The sequence below is a fragment of the Amblyomma maculatum genome, chromosome 7, assembly GCF_055883805.1.
Source record: "Amblyomma maculatum isolate TAMU_Amacu chromosome 7, ASM5588380v1, whole genome shotgun sequence".
NCBI classification, from domain to species: Eukaryota; Metazoa; Arthropoda; class Arachnida; order Ixodida; family Ixodidae; genus Amblyomma; species Amblyomma maculatum.
In genome coordinates, this window is record NC_139350.1 from 12,716,765 (window position 1) to 12,734,390 (window position 17,626).

Sequence of the window (17,626 nt, forward strand, 5' to 3'; positions counted from 1 at the left end):
AGGAGAGCAGTTCCGTTTTGTGTATAGTATAGTCATTTTAGATTGCATCCTGCGATATATTTTGGGCTGTTGTCAAATGCTTTGAACGTTTCTTGTTATTTTTTATAGTAGGCCATTCCATAGTCAAGTGTTCTATAACGTGTTTTGCCTGCTTATTCGTTGTTTTTATATGCTTTGTGAAGCAAAGCTAGAAAAAACAGTCTCAATTTCAATGACGCAATTGTCCTGGTCTTTACCCATTGTGGCTCATTAACTGCGATGTAGAGAATACGATCCCTGAATGCATGCCACAATAAATTTTATGTTGTTTGGCAGCTCCGATTGTAAACTTTCCGTATAGTCCTGTTGTCCGGAAACAATTCCTGGAATTCTTCCCCAGGATGTTTTGAAATATAATCTTCGCAAAGCAAGAGTCCATTATATAGGGCTGTCATCTGTCAAATACTCCCCCTCCCCCCCCCCCCCCCTTCCGCGTTAAAAAGAATGAACGTAGGCCTCGGCTCGGTGGCTCAGCGGTTAGATCGGTCCATCGTTGATGCGAAGCAAGCGAGTTCGATTCCGGCCGCGGTGGTGTCTTTACGATGTAGGTGAAAGGCAAAGCGCTGGTGTATTGTGCGATGTCAGGGCCCACTAAAGAGCCCCACACGGTCGAAACTTCCATGACCACCCACTAAGGTGCCTCGATAGCCTGAGTAGCTTTGGGACGTTGAACACCATAAACCAAACCAAACAAAAAATTTGAGAAGCGTGTTGAAATTCAAGACCAAAAGTGCACAGTAAGCTACAGAAAGAAGCGGCATTTTTTTTTTTGAACACTGCACTTGAAACAGACGGCTTCAACATGATTCGAAGAACACCTTCGCCAATGATAACCTTACAAAATTTTTTGTATCTCTTTGGTTTTGAGAACCCTACGACCTCGAGCTTATTATCTTCACAACGCCTGAGATGCCTAGGTGCTTTCTTTTGCGTCTCTTCATGTTACATCGTGTGGGTGTGTTAACTGTATAGATTTTCGAGTGTATTTTGGGCGTCTGTGTATGGCAGTGGCAGCACTAGAAGGATAAGTTCAATGCGAAGCAGGTTGAAGCTGCGACGTCACTCAAGTGCACAACTTCCAGACATGCGAGGTAATGCAAAATAAAAATAAAAATAATAAAAATAATAAAAGCACTTAATCGCAAAGTAGAAACAAAAGGCCCACAGTTTGATAAGAAACACCATTGTTATTAGCAGTATATTTCTGCACCTTTGCCAGTGTTAGTCTTTCCGATGACAGCTAACCGGATAAACGGCTGTTCTTTTTTTTTTCTTTCGGCTCGGCCTTCGTCTCGCAAACGCGTGTATCTGTGCAAGGCCTCTATGCATCGCATTGCGCGAATGTACATTCGAGCGAGTGGAGAGGTTGCGTAGAGGCAGTTACCGCCAAGAAAACAAGATTTGCGCTAGCGCGAGCATAGTGATGGAGCGTTCGCTGCTGCCGTTTACCGACCTTAACACCCGCGTTTCCAGTACGCATCTTCAATAGCTATCAAAGTGAGCTGCGCTCGCACCCGTCTACCTATATGGCCTCCTTTTCAACTCTTGTTGCTAGCACTCAGTACAGTGCAACTGAAATTACCTGATTAAAGTGGGTCCAGAACATCCGCTCTCTGGAAGCATACAGCATATTCTCCATGAATGGGAAGTGATGAGGTAGACGCTGTATGACAGACAACCTGCTCAGCGGCAGGAATACCTTCAAGCACTCGAACTGGCCGAGAATGCTTGAAAAAAAAAATCACCATGATCTCGTCGCAGATAACATCTACACATGACACACCAGATATTGATGTGCTCCCACAGGCCGTCCTCGCCCTCTCCGACGAAATCGTCGTATATCTGACACATATATGTCGTCATTGAATCCGGTTCCATTAGTCCGGCTACAAAACAAAGCGTCGGCAGATGGCGTGCAAGTTTAGCCAAACAGTCCACCGGCCACAGGGTCTGCGTTCGAGCACAAAATGCTGACACTTACGGCCCCTGTGTAGCTCCCAAGGTCATCAGGAGTTATGGCAAGACTCCTCCTCACGCTCCAGAGATTTCGAGCTTCGCCCCATACAACGCTAAAAGGACGACGCTGCGGCCTGGGGACGTTTGGCTGACTCTAATAACCACTCTAGCCGAAACATTTTTTCCCGCAGTTACGCGTTCAGAATATTTCCATGCACGAGACGTTCCTCTCTAGTATGTTTTCTTGCAACATCAACAAAGCTAGCAGGTAGATGCGAGGTTCGAAACTAGTGTAATAATTCACAAGCAGAGTGTGACCAATAAAGTTAATTGATGACAGTTCACCGATAATTTGAGGATGATGCCTGAACTCGAAATAGTCACCCAAATTGCATTTTTCCTCGCGCGTTTCTTTTCCAGGATACACTCGTTTTCGTTGAAGTACAGATCTGAAGAGTCCAGGCGCTTCTGAGGCACGTCGTACAGCTCGTAATGTGTCCCAAGTGCTGCAAACCTCCTCAAGGAAAGAAAATAGTTTGTTTCACCCTCTGCAATAAGAGCGACTTGCACGAATTCGAAAGAAGCGCCACTACACGGCTTGGAAGCAGAAGCCTTGAGCTCTAACCTTTTGAGAAAGTCTGCACATGTGCTGCTGCGCGCAGAATTTGATAAATTTCTTTCTTCGAACTTTGCCTGCTCATGGAAGCATTGATGCGGAGCTTTTACTACTTTTTTTTATTAATAGTTCATGTTTTCTGATTATTCGGTGATGTAATAGCTTCTGTGCTTGTTCATTGTGAACGCTTTATTTTATATGGCTCCTTGTAACAATATCGTCCTGCAATGACTTTGCGAATAAATAAATACGCAAATTAAGAGGCATGGCGTATCACATATCTGGAGTCCGGGCAGCGAAAAGCGCAAGCAAGTGCTCCGCGTTAACTGCAAAGTCAAAAACTTAGTTTGTCAGTTATCTATATTTCAGTTGATTGATAATCTATGTTAGTTACCGCAATGTGAACTGCACAGCTTGCCGGACGTCAGAAGAGACAAGTGCCCAACAAAACCGACCCTTCAAAAAAGCCGTTAAATTCATGTTTCTGACAACGCATTCCTCTTCTCATTTGAGGCCTGAAGAGTCTCGAACAAATACCGCTGGGTAAATTACTCTTATATTGAGCTCCGTCGGTTTCATGATATCGCCGCCATGAAATAAAAACGCTTGCTCATTCAAGGCAGCGTAGACTTGAAGCGTTCTTCCAAACCTAAGAGGGCCTTCTGGGCTCATCTTCTGTCTGCAAATAACCTTAAAAGGCACTTTGGGAGCTCAAAAAATATGAATATTAGTAGAGCTGAATGGCATCAATTACACATGCTTTGATAAAAACTGAATTCACGCCCAGCGTGAATACAAGTTCTTTAGCTGTTTACCAGTTTTTCTGGACTAGTGTAATAAAGCGATACCGTTAAAGGCCCCGTTCTATAGAAAAGCCGGTGTCAGCTTAATTTTGTTTTTTTACGACGCGATGTTGTTTATAAGTTCAACTTTGCTTACGTCTTAAGACTGCACAACAAACAGCTAATATATCCGCATATCGGCCCTCGGGATCCTAGCGCTTTTCTATATTTTAGTGCAAAATGAAACCCATTGTTTTTTTTATTTAAGTATTTAGTTCTTTCTGAGAGCGCAGGAGAGTTTAAAACAAAGATTTTGTTATTAATCAGAAAAGGAGCAACACACCCTAATTTCTAATTCCTAATAAGCTCTTTATAACAGTATCTCACAATAAAAATAGTTGCCCACTATAGCCTCATCATTAAAGGGGAAAATAAATTATGGGGGACACTTAGGTTTCGCCATCAAAGGTATGAGGCGATAGCGTACGCCACCAGTTCACATATAAAGCCCCGCTCCAACCAAGCCGTATATGAACGTGCCAGCATGGCCCAGGGGTAACAGGATCCTGGCAGGCTGATTCCGATGTCGCCCTCCGATATGAAAGGAGAGGCCCTAGTTGGCAGCTCCTGCAGATGTGACGTCAGGCAAGAAAAGATCCAGTCAATGCGCTGACATGCTAGCTGTCAGCTAAATTCTACCAGCTTCATACTCACAACCTTTCGTTCCCAACGCCAACGTCGATGAAGGATATTCAAGTGAATGGGGCCTTTAAGAAAAGTGGACATGTGTTCAAGAAATTTTAAGAATTCCGAGCCCTCCTTTCTTCAACTTCATGCACTCTTGTAGATAACAAGAATTACTTCTAATGCCGGTAGTCCTAAAATCACAGCCATTGCACAGCAATCTTTAAACATTATACATACACTCTCCCAGGCGCCCATGCTCCATTCAGAACCGCAGCATCCCTCACTACTTAATGGAAGACCTTGAAGACGTCTTTCTCACTTTACACCCTGCCTCCGTTGTTTTAGATCTCACAGGGATTGCCGGAAAAGAGTTGCCTCGTCATATTGCCTAAGCCAGACGAGCTCCGGTGATTTCTTTGGTTTCGTGACCTACCAGCGTCGAGGCACGGCTCTTATAAGCGCACACGCCCTGGACACTACTCACAGCCCCGACACGACATGGCTCAGTTACGGGAACCTTATCTCCACCTTTCCCTCCCATGCTCACATGCACTCCACAAAATCCAAGCCAACAAACACTCCACTTACCCCAGTGAAGCTTTACCTCTATACAAATTCGGCGCCGACCTTTCCTGCCATAATCGCCTCTTCTCGTGCTTCAACCCTCACCTATACCTCGTCATCAGATCCACCACTTTACCGGACCTGCATCTTTATCCTGGCGTGTCCCCAACGGGACAGGACCAGCAGCTGTTGACGCAATCAGCTATGGATATTTTTATGCTCTGTGCATTCTAAATAAACACCCTTCTCCCTGTTTACTTTAACATTTCAGTTGGTACTTCCGAAGGTTAGCCTTGTAACGGCTGCCTACCTTCTTAATCCTGTGTTTCTATAATAATGACTCCGCGTCAATAAACAAATTTGCCTATGTATTCCGATCGACTCCTTATCGAAGCCCCTGCATCATATCATGGCTGCCTTCTCCTTTGTCTATCACTTTTATTGCGAAAACAATACTACTCTAGGTTTCGAGCCTTCAGCGTAGCGCTGCCACGTCTTACCCACGTGACGCTGTGACGTCAAAACCCTTGTGACACTGGGGTGAGAGGTGTGCTACCAACACAAGCTGTCGGCGTAGGTCGGCGGTAGCCTCGTCGTACCCACGTGACACTGACGTCGCACCCCGCGTGACAAAAAGTGAGAGATGAGCTCCCAATTCAAGCGGTCGGCGTAGGTCGGCGGTAGCCTCGTCTTGCCCTCGTGACACTGACGTCACACCCCGCGTGACACAAAAGTGAGAGATGGGCTCCCAGCTCAAGCGGTCGGCGTGGCGCGGTCGGAGCCGCGGCTCAGTCGGCCGCAGCTGCCAACTTGGGTCTATCGTTTCACATGGGACGGTGATATCAGAATCAGTCTGCTAGGACCCTGGAACTCACGTTACCCCTATAGGCCACTAAGGCACGTTTATATGATATTCATAAGAGCGAGTTGGCGGGCTGGTTTGCGAGTTGGTTCATAACGTTCATACGGCTTGGTTAAGCGGGGCTTTATATGGGGGCTGATGAAGAAGAACGCTCGGTCATCCACAGCTAATGTTTTCGCTCAATATTTGGTTCAGCAGTGTTGAACTCTTGTAATGTTTTACTTTTCTTCATTTTAAAATTATTCCGAATATATCTGGGTAACGTGGATATAACCTGTCGCATTGCCTTGGAGGCCATGTAATTAGTGCAAGCTGCTAAATTCATTGCAAGTGTTTACTGCACTTCAGGCCATCTTGGACCTGGACTGTTACCGTGGCAAGTGCTGGTAGTGCAGACGTAGAAATGAGTGAATGAGCTGATGAAAATGCGGCTTGCACCGCCACAGGTACCCTGTTTCGGTTAGTGCGGCTCTTAGAAATTAGGCATTCGGCATGCGCCTAACATTTGGCAGCGTTGTGTCTTAAACAAACGACTCAACACAAAACGTCCCAAATTGAGTGTCACTCTACATTTGTCCTTTCACACCTGGCGGAACGGGCTAAGACTTCTCCAAATAGCCGCAATAAAATAATTTTCTTCTATGGAAATTAATTTCTCACTTGTCATAAAACTTAAATGTCAGGCAATTGTGTTTTCGGTCAGAGCTGCGGTTATTAGCTTTGTCAACGACTGTAGTTGATATCCGAAATTTGTTTTTTTTTTGCCTAAAAAAAGCCAAGAATGCATTTCAGCTGTAAAAAGAGAAAGAGCATTTGTTAGGACAGCCTTACCGCCTCGGCCTGTGAAGCACGCCAGAGTGACCCACGTGAGAAACAGCGACCATAAAATCCGGTCGAAGAATGCCGAGAGCATGTCCCGGCCGAGGAGACTGAATTTGAAGTCCGGTACTAAATGAACCTCATGAAGATGAAGCACAGGCAGCAGCCCATTGCCGTGCTTCATCCGGCAAGCTGCGTGACCCGGGGGAAATAAACGTCAATGTGATATAGGTGTAACAATATTTACTTCCCTTTTTAGAACTAGTGCGATGATTATGCAAGTCACATGCCCGGAATGAGAAATCGAACACCCGCGTTGCCCGTGCACTCGATTTCTCGCCCAAACCTGTCTTCCAGGATGATTTTCTGTAGTTTGAACTCGAACTTCGTAGCTTCCTTACGGCCCATTAGGTACAAAACCCGTATACAAGCTTTTTTAGTTGTCTCAGAAAAGCAGGGATGTCGAAATAAAAGCACTGGTAATCCCTAGCTGTTATGAGAGGAAAATGCTGGTCATAATAATTTATGAAAGCTATTTATCAATTGTAATGCGGGAAGGGCACAAAGATGAAACTAACGCTCAAGTTCCCAGTTAAAGGCAGCATACAAACGACCTAAAGGAAATAAAAAAAGGCTTATGACACTTAACACCAATTTTCTCCCCATCGTCAAATACAGGCGGTCACTTTACTTGCCTCTCTTTTTCATTCCATCTCTTCATTATATAGCCAGCGTCTCACATCTCTCAGTCATTTAAGCTACTACCCTGTTTATTTATTATTTATATACTAACTTTATAAAATGAGCATGAACAATCTTTAGTCTCCAGGCCTCTGCAAACACGAAAACTTCTAAGCTAGCTTGACAAATTTCGAACGTATCGGTCGCGAAACGTTGTGTCCCTGCTTTCATTCCTCAACTCAGCGCACACCGGCGTGCGATAAACAAACATTATGAAAACGAGTCATGACGACGCCCCCCAGCCCCACGTCTCGCCCCCGTCATTTGGGCGCTCCCGATAAGAGGGCGGACCCAGAAAGCCCACTTGGCGTCGAAGCGAAGGGCTGGCTGCGATTGCGTAATGCCACGTGGTCCTAATCAATTGCGAGGGGTTGCCAGGGCGCATCCAACGAAACATATTTGAGAAATATAAGGTCCACGAAGAGCTTTTAAACTTTACTCGAGTACTCACGAATGCCACTTTACGGATACGGTTCATTAGAATAATCTCAAATAGGTATTTCAAGGTTTCTTTAATGATATCTGGACCACTGACGATGATTGACAGGTGACACAATACTGAAATCTTGTGATAAGGTGCTGCATAAGAGAGGCATGGACGACGTTGGAGCAACGTTTATTTTTCTTTTTCTGTGCCAGCTGCACGCATATGCATTTCAGGAAGCCCATCTTGTTTTGTTTTTCGAGTACTAGCGATGTGTTGGGTACTTGTCTTGTGTTTTACCTGTAAATATCCTCAAATTTACTTGTATAATGAACACAGTTACCTTTGTATCAACCTTTCTCTACCATGCTGGTATTGATTTGTGTCCTGCCTTATCTTTTTAACCTTTAATAAAAAGTTTCCTCAACAGACTGTTACTTTAATAAATACTGCATGCTGATTGACCACTTGCTCCAAACAGGACAATCGCGCCACATAGAAAGAACCTATGCATATTCATAAATTCATACCTGTCTGTATTACAGGTACAAGTTTCAGCAGAACTTACAATCAAAATAATGCACAGACAGCTGCACCTGTCATACCTGGGTTCTTCCACCACGGCGGAGCTGCTGGGCCTACGCCTAGGCCTGGATCTACTGCTTGAACTGACTCCGCGGCCACCCAGGTGTGCCGTGCTATGTGACTCCCGCGCTGCCTTTTATCGCCTTCAAACCACCGGCCGGGGAACTCCGCTGCTGTGTCAGATTCGCGCGCGTCTCAAGCGCTTGGCAGAGCGTGGCTGCGCTATACGGGCACAGTGGATCCCCGGGCACTGCGGCATAGAGGGCAACGAACGTGCCGACGAGCTCGCGACCGCAGCACATGAACTCCCTCCTAGCGACGAGCAACTCGCTTTGGAGGTTCTGCGTGCGGTAATCGACGATTACCTCCGGACGCAGCACCCCGACCCACGCATCGCAAGAGGAGAGTGCATTCACAGTGTCAGCGGCCGCTCGCTGACTCGGCTGCAACGCGCAATGATCCTCCGTGCACGCATTAGATGTGTGTGGCCTGGGGAACGACGGATGCGCCAAGGACTTGCCACTAGTGACGTGTGTGACGGCTGTGGCGCGGAAGAAACTCTCGAACATCTTCTACTGCGCTGCACCGCGCTATCCGAACCACGACGTGAGTTGCTGGCGGCTTACAAAGCGCAGGTGGTAATCCCGGACAGCGTAGCTGTGCTCCTGTGGCCGCCGGGCAGTGCGCGCGTCCGCGAGCGAGCTCACGTGAGCCTGTGTGAGTACATCGAACAGGCGGGCTTGATGACCCGCCTATTTCACCTCGCCAGATAGTGCGCGCTGTGACTGAACGCTCCACGTGTGCTATTTCCCACAATAACGGCCGATCGCCCACGACAGCCGTCACTGTTTTGTACAGTGGGCCAGTGCGTTCGTTGTGAACAGTTGCCTGGACGCAGAGCTATTGCGGAGGCCCGCCCGATGTGCCGAGTGCTCAGTTACAAGACATTTGCGGGTGGGCCTCAAGCAAACTACTGTATACTGTACCATAGTGTTTATATTTCTTTTATTTTTACCTACCCTTTTCTTTCTCCCTATCACTCACCTCTTTGATTTCCTATACCTTCTCCTCGCTATCCCTTTATTTCCGCCGCCCCAGTTTAGGCAGATATAAGATAGCAGATACCGGGGCTGGCAAACATCTTTTCTTTCCTTTTGTACATACAATAAATAACCACTACAACAACAACATAATTTAGGTACGACAAAATTTGCAGAAGGTGTTTAATGAGGCATTCAGTCCACGTCCGGCCACAAAAAAGTACAAAAAAGAAATTTAACACTAAGATCAGCTACATAAACATGCAAGGAGGTAGAAAAAGAGCGAAATGGCTAGAGATAGAACAGTAATTGAAGGATGTCGAAATAGGTGTGTACGCTCTTTGCGAGACTCATCTCAGGGATCTAGAAGATCCGCTGTTTATAGAAGGCTACGTCTGGGAAGGGTGCAACAGAACGAGAACGGAAAAATAGGGTGGAGGGGTAGGTATGTTGATACACCAGGGAACAAATTGGCAAATAATTAAATAATTTTGTAAAGAACATATCTGGATATCAAAAACAATTGCCGGCGTAAGGACGTGGCTATGGGTAGTTTATTTAGGAAAAGGACACCAATGCAGGCAAGAAAACAAGGATCTTGTTGAATGTCTCAGTGACGATATAAGCCAGTTTGGAGACGGGGCCAATATTATTCTGCTGGGGGACATGAACGGCCACATCGACGATCTGGATGGATACACGGATTGTAACAGGAAGCTAATGCTAGATTTCTGTGAGCGACACGATCTAGTTACAGTTAATAGAGAAACAAAATGCGAAGGCCAAATCAGGTAGGAATTCCGTAACAGGCAGACGACCATTGACTACTGTCTAATGTCGCAGGAAATTTATAACAAGGTCACAAAAATGGGAATAGACGAAGAAGGGGAGCGTAGTCTGGGAAGTGATCATGAACGTATTAGTCTGCAGATGGGGCCCTTGATGAAAAGAGAAATGGAACTTAGATAAAAAGTAAACACAAAATTAAACGACGATCAAATAGCGCAGATAGCAGCAGACATAGAGGAAGCAATAGAGAAAAGCCCCATGGAAAACTGGGATTATGAACAGGTAGAACTACTCATAAGGAGGAAAGTTAAGGAGGTTAAAGTAGCAAACCGCTGGAATGGAAAGAGGAAGCCACGGCGCTGGTGGAATAAGGAAATCATAGGAGCTATTGAACAACGACGGGCTGCTTCAAGGGAGCACCGAGTGGCAAAGAAAGCACAGGTATCTCAGGAGGAAATCGACCAAAAATGTTAATTATATCGACAAAAGAAACTTGAGGTACAGGCCCTCGTCCAAAGTAAAATAAGGCAGTCCACCGATCGCTGGATGGCTGAGATACACGATGCCTCTAGAGACGGAGCAAAAAAATTCTGGAACCATATAAGATGGCTAGGGAAGAAGAATCAAAGAAAGCAGGATTGGATTCAAGATAACGCGGGAAATTGTTTAAAGGGAGATAACGCAGTGAACTACATTACATAAGTTATAGCCGTTTCATTTATGAGCGACGATAGAGTAATATCTGTAAATCAGGAAGCAACACAAGGTAGCAGAATACAAAGCAGCTTAGAACTGACCAATCTAAACTGGGAAAAGGCAGAACAAAATATTCCTAAAAACACATTCACAGGAATAGATGGAATTCCGACCAAGCTGATTAATGAACTTGGTTCAAAAAGTAAGGAAACGTTGTTAAAAGCTTTGGAAACAGTCATAACGAATAAGCAAATTCCGGATAGCCGGCGGCAGAGCAAAATGAATTTGATTTATAAAGGGAAAGGAGAAAGGATGCACATAAAATTCTACAGGCCGATTACCATAACATCGGTTATGTACAGGTTGGCCATGCAGGCGGTGAAATTAAAGGTGCAAGCATGGGTAGAAAGTAACAAGATATTCGAACAACTTCACAACGGCTTTAGAAATGGTAGGCGCTTAGATGATAGCCTCTTCGTGCTTACCCAATGCATCTAAATATCTAGAGTGGAAAATAGACCTTTGTATTTGGCCTTCCTGGACATAAATGGGGCGTACGACAACGTAAACAGGGAACTCCCGTGGAACATATTAAAAGAAGAAGGTGTCGGTTATGAGGTAATAGAGTTCCTACAGGAAGTATACCGGGAAAAAAAAGTAGAAATTACATGGGAAGGGATAAGAAGTACGGAAGATGTCAAAGTATGCAAAGGATTTAGACAAGGATGTCCTATATCACCGCTGCTGTTCATGCTTTATATGATAAACCTGGAACGAAGGATAGAAGACAATAACCTAAGTTTTAACCTGTCATATAGATTAGATGGAAAAGATGTAGAGCAGCGCCTCCCCTATTTGATGTATGCAGACGATATTGTGCTGCTAGCTGAGAGTCTGGAAGAATTGCAAACTCTAGTTAGGTATTGCGGAAATGAAGGGAACGCTCTAGGCTTCAGTGTTAGCGCTGTTAAGTCAGGTCTGATGATGTTTAACGGCTCAACTGATCAGGTTCTTAAAATACAAGGCCATGAAATATCCAGAGTAGCACAATATAAATATCAGGGATATGGGTAAACGAAGGATTGGCATACATTGGAAAGCATGAGCAATCGCTTAAGGCCAAAGAACGAAGGTATGCCGGGATAATGCAGCATAGGGAATTGTGGGGATACAACAGTATGAGGCTTTGAGGGGTATTTGGAAAGTAATTATGGTGCCCGGACTTACTTTCGGAAATGCGGTTTTGTGCCTAAAATCAGAGGTACAGTCGACATTAGAAATAAGTCACAGAGCCGTTGGACGATTAGCGTTAGGTGCCCACGGCAAAACCACACATGAGGCGGCACAGGGAGATATGGGCTGGGCATCTTTCGAAGTACGGGAAGCTCAGAGTAAAATATTATATCAGGAACGCCTGAAGAAATTGGACAATAACAGATGGGCAGCTAAACTAGTTACATACGTGTACTTAAAAAGCGTTGACTCACAAGGGAGGAAAAGAACTAGGCAACTAGTAAGTAAGCTAGTCACAAGGACGGAGAAATAAAGAGCATTAAGCAATAGGTGAAAAACACAGAAGGTAAAATTTGGATTATTTCGATGGAAAAGAAACGGAGTGTGGAATTACACCGAAAGTGGAAAGTGCAGATCGGGAAGCAAGATTTATTTGATGACTCAAGAGGCAGTGCCCTACTTTTTGAAGCTAGATCAGGGCGCCCTAAAACACGCAGCTGCTAAAAGCAATTTAACAATGAAGATGACGCATGTGCTGTATGTGGTAACTTCAGTGAAACAATTGATCATATTATACTCGAATGTAATATTATCCATCCGGAAGTTGATGCAGATGCCGCCACTGTTCCTCAAGCTCTGGCATTTAGAGATACAAGTGGCCGGTTGAATAAACCGGCGGTGGAAACTAGCAAAAAACGACTGGAAGATTGGTGGCTTAAAAGCAGAGAGGTGACATAATGTTAGTAATGTAGAAACAAATATTTAGTAAATAGAATGATGGTGTAGTTAACCGGCCTGAATCAATAATTAAGATATAGGGAGAAAAATAAGCATGATAGCTATTGCTACCACCCCGTTTCAAAGGGGACGCTCCTATATTCCATCCATCCGTGGGCGACTCTAGGAAGAGCTAGGAAGACCTAAAGCCCCTGGACTTTAGGAAGACCGCGCTTCGCACGTCCTCCCTCGAGACCAGCCGTGCTGCTTCGAATAAAGTCAAGGATGGCAAATGGTTTTGAAGAATTCTTGCTCTTATGTTGTCTAGGGGACGCTCCTATATTCCATCCCATCCATCCATCCCATGGGCACGGCCGCTCAATGGAGGCGCACTTGGTGCGGCCCGTCGCGTCGCGCCTCAATGGCTGGGGAAGCGCGTATTGGAAGAAGTTACAGTTTCCGCCGTCATTCTCCGCGGGGGCGCCACCACTCCAGGACAAAGCGCCGCCGGCACGCCGGGCACGGACGAGGAGACGACGCGGAAGGAGCGCGCTGGCTGGGTTGGCGCGTGTTATCGTTTTGACTACTCAGCATAACCGCGCGGTTCTGATAGTTCTGCATGCGTGTCATCGGTGCCTGTGTCAACAGCGTCATAAGCGTATGCAGCACCATGCCAGGAACTGCTGTGGGCCGCTGTGCACCACGAAAGCAAGAAAATATTGGTTACCATGAGTTCCCGTGCGATTCACAACGTCGAGGAGCATGGCTGGAAAACATATCTCGAGAGGGCTGGATGGAAAAGGAAGCAGGTGGGAGCCGAGTGACAAGTCACTGGTACACTCACTGCACTTCACAGATGAAGATTACAGAAAGTATATAAAACTGAAGATCCTGCATCCTTCAGCTGTCCCCTCCGTGTTCCCGAACTGCCTACATTACAAGGTAAGTTACTCCCGCGGGCTCATGTTGAGCCAAACAACCTTGAAAAAATTAATGTGCGCAGGTCAATAGCTTTATTTTCCCGCTTGTTATAGCTACACTTCATTTCCTCCTGGACAACCCTCCGTGTCATCCTGAAGCATGTGTGTTTCAAGATAGCTGCGCCACGATCACTTTTATGACGATGATATCAAAATGGTATGCCTTGCCCAACATCGCATAAGTGAAGCCATGGAGACAGCAAGAGGAGCCGCTCTATTTGTCAGATGCGAGCGACTCTCTTGGTTTGAGTTGGACTTTGCCATATCGAAGACATTCAGGTCCAAGGAGGCACGTCGAAGCAAAGGCTAGCCAAACAAACGTACGAAGTGACAACCATGACTATCAGATCCACAGTGGCGCAAATTAAGGACCTTCTTGATCACATCAAGTATCTTACAACAATGTCTTCTGTGTGCCTTACTAGTGCATTGCATTTACCCGAATCTTATTTTCAGCTTCCGATACGCCCTAAAGGAGGCTCTGAAAGCGGGTCTATAGTATCGCCTTTTAACAGCCTAAGGCAATTCAAAGGCGGGAACGACAAAGTTGACGCAAGGGCTGCAGTTCTCACCTCGGAGAAAATACTGAAGGTACCACTAGCAAAAAAAACAAAGAATATATCGACACAGATTATACACATTTTGCCATGCTTTGTGCAGGTTGGCATCTTGCAAGCATCAGTCTGCGAATGCACCTATCAACAATAGACAGCTATAAAACTTGGCATTCGTGATTATGAAAGCACCTTGACAACTGCCATATCACGTCTGCTGCGAGAGAGTTTTCGAGTCAGCTTGGATTCATTCATGTATGGTGTGAACCATCGGCTGACATAGAGTTAGCACCGATTGCATTCTTGGCTGGTTACCTTGCACGCCCATTTGAAGAGAAAGTATACGAATAGTTTTACAGAATCTCATGAAACATTTTTATTTATTCTGTTTTCAGTGCCTGCCCGTGTTTTCATTATTTATATATTACCAAAATTTAAACAACTTCTAGTGGTTACTTTAGAGTGTCAATAATTTTATTTTATTAGCCCCCATCCATTTATTAACTTTGTGCCTTGTGATTCCTGCAAAACCCTGGACTTATCAAAATTCTGGATGATGGACGCCTAAGGTATCTGAAAATCACCATGCACCTTTGTTAGCAAGGTAATGAAGTGCCCGCAGGTCATAAGAAGCAGCAAGCTATGCCACATGTTAGTTTCATCCCTTCTTCCCTATTTTGTGCAATTTCCGGAGTTGATTTGCGAGAGAGAAGACCGCAGTCACACTAAGGACCTAACCAAACTAATGCGACCACTGCTGACCAACTGGACAGGCAACATCAATTAGACAGTGGAAAAAATCACGCTTGCACGTAAACCTTTTTCGAGAAAAGTTCTTCGCTCGTAGAATAAGCTTGCGTGTCATCTGTGCATCACGCGGCTTCATAATCAAACGAGAAAAAAATTGCCTGAGCCTGCGGGCGTGTCGTTGAACTAGCGGTCTTGTGTTGTTTCTTTTGCAACAGCTTGTGTTAGCTAGTATGTTTTAGTGATGGTACCCACTTGAATTATATTTCCAGTGAAAAGGGAGGAACAGGCTGAACAATAATAATGTTGAACGCTACGTCCTGAATTGTAAGTTTCCAGAAAAGTGCACGCTGAATAAATGGCCCCAGACCACGTCCCGATTTCAAGATTGCAATATCTAATACGTTATTACAGTGGTTGAAACGCAACTCAATAGGTGCGCACTCAGCGAAGCACACGACTGCCTCGTTCTCGTTGTAAACGGAAGACCACGAATGACTTGGAAAAGCCTATTGATGATGACTTGCCTCTATCACCTTATCAATAGCAAACCTTATCAATAGCAAATGTGTGAAACGCCGCTCATAATCCTAAATTGAGCGAGCGCCGACCACGCGGACGCCGAAACGAAAGCACAGCCACGGCCGCTGCGCGCAGCTGTCCGCCCGGACTCGTCCCGGAGCGGTGGCGCCGCAGCGGTGGCGATGAGAACTAGGCGCAATACGGCTCTTCTGGGCGACGCGACAGGCCGCATCCAAGTGCGCCTCCATTGAGCGGCCATGCCGTGGGGGCATGAGTAGTCTTCATTCTCTACGGTCATATGAGGTGGTGGCGTTGTCTCATCACGACACACTACAAAACTTCTCAAAGCTGAGCGCACCCTGAAATGAAGCGTTTGAAACCCAGTTACTATGATTTGGAAATCAATCTTGAGATTTCTTCGAGCAGTATGCGTTTAAATGTATTAAGATCAAGAATACTGAACTCATAAAGTCTTCTTTCTTTCACTGCAAATAGTTGTTATCCTATGGTTTTTGGTTAAGGCCGCAAACGATATTTAAAGTTAGAAGTAAAAACAAATTGAACCGTAAGAACAGAAGGTACGTCGGACGGGGAGGATCACGTGGGAACAAGAGCGACGCAGAACCTACCTCACGGCTACGTATTGCTCGCCCGGTCCACCATGTCCTTTCAGCAGACAATTTTTTTTTTTGAATTTTTTCCCCGCCTGTCTGACAACCTGGTCGGGTGAATGGGGAGCGGGCGCGCAGCGTACAGGAAGAAGGGTACGCGACGGCTTTGCACGCATCGCACAAATGTATTTCATTTCTTTGTGTATGTGTGTGCGGGGAAGGCGGGAAGGGGGGGGGGCGCTGGAGAGATTTTGGAGGTGCTGTGCGCACGCTGAAAAGCTCGCACCCTGGTGTTGTTGTGTTTAGTACATCATTATTTCACTGATTTTAGTGCGCGGAATGAGCGAAAAGCGCTCCCTTGCTCCCACTCAGCTCTGCGCTTGCGGCTCAGCACGTACACATTGAATAACTAGAACTGGTTCATACTACGCGAAATAAAACGGCGCAAAGACGTGGACGAGCAGAAGGAAGGTGCCTTTACTAGGCAAAAGTTTATTCCTCTCACTCGATATTAGAAACTTGGTGGCGAAGAGAACAAAATACGGGAGCGGTTAACGCGTTCGCATAATGATTTCCTATTCATAATGTTAAGGACGAGGAAGAAGCGGGCAGTGGCGTGGGCAGGAGCACTGGCGCTAGGCCGGCCGCGATTCATTAAATCTCCCAGTAATCGGCCATCTTCACTCTATTCTAATGTGTTCATCGGATTGCAGACTGGTAACCTTTTGGGTGGAGGTGCAGGTTGCCTCATCATCATTCGTCAGCCTGGCACGGAGATTTGGCGCCCTGTCCCTTCTTGGGCCGTCGGCAGTGGGCTCCATAGAGCGCATCGCCTGGCTGTTGCCCTGCCAGCCGGACCCGACGCGACCTTGCCGTTCCTCTCCCCTGCCGTCCGCCCAGAACATAGGACACGACGCAGGACAGACCAAATGATCCCACCGACCCGAGACGCCCACCACACGACCACAGGACACAAGGAGAGAACCGACAGACCTTATGACCTCACTGCCCAGGCGCTGACCAGAAACACCCCACTGACCCTAGACGACACCACATAGGACCTCTCCCCACCGACACCATGAGGTGCGTGCCTGGGCTTCGGCTACTTCCTCTGGCCGACCGGTGGCCCGAAAAGCGTCCAGGACCAGGATTCATCGGGGAGTCATCGTGGCGGCAAGCCGTTGTCGTCTTCCTTCTTCCTGTTCTCCATCAATTAATAACCATTGTCATGCCGTGGATATCATGTAGATCGACAAACTGTCTCGTCCACGCTCGGGATGATCGCTTGGTTACGGACGCGGAAATGGGCAGTGGCTTGGGCAGCAGCACTGGCGCTTGGCCCGCGGCGATTAATTAAATCATCTCACAGTTATAGGTCGTCTTCCCTGTGTTCTGCTGTGTTCCGCCCTGGCTTTCCGGCTCGTAACAGTATTCTCTGATAGGCTTTCGTGCATTTCATTTCTCATTAAAGTTTCTATCCTCAAATTTGTTGAAAAACCGCTGACAGCCACCGCATGGCCTGTCCCTCTTCTCCACCACCTGGTCCTGGGTCCAGACTTTTCGCTTTAATACGCGAAATGAAACATGAACAAATGTTTTACCTCATCGCCTAATTATATTTCGCTAGTCCACTTTGAATTTCATTGAAGTCCGCATTGAAAT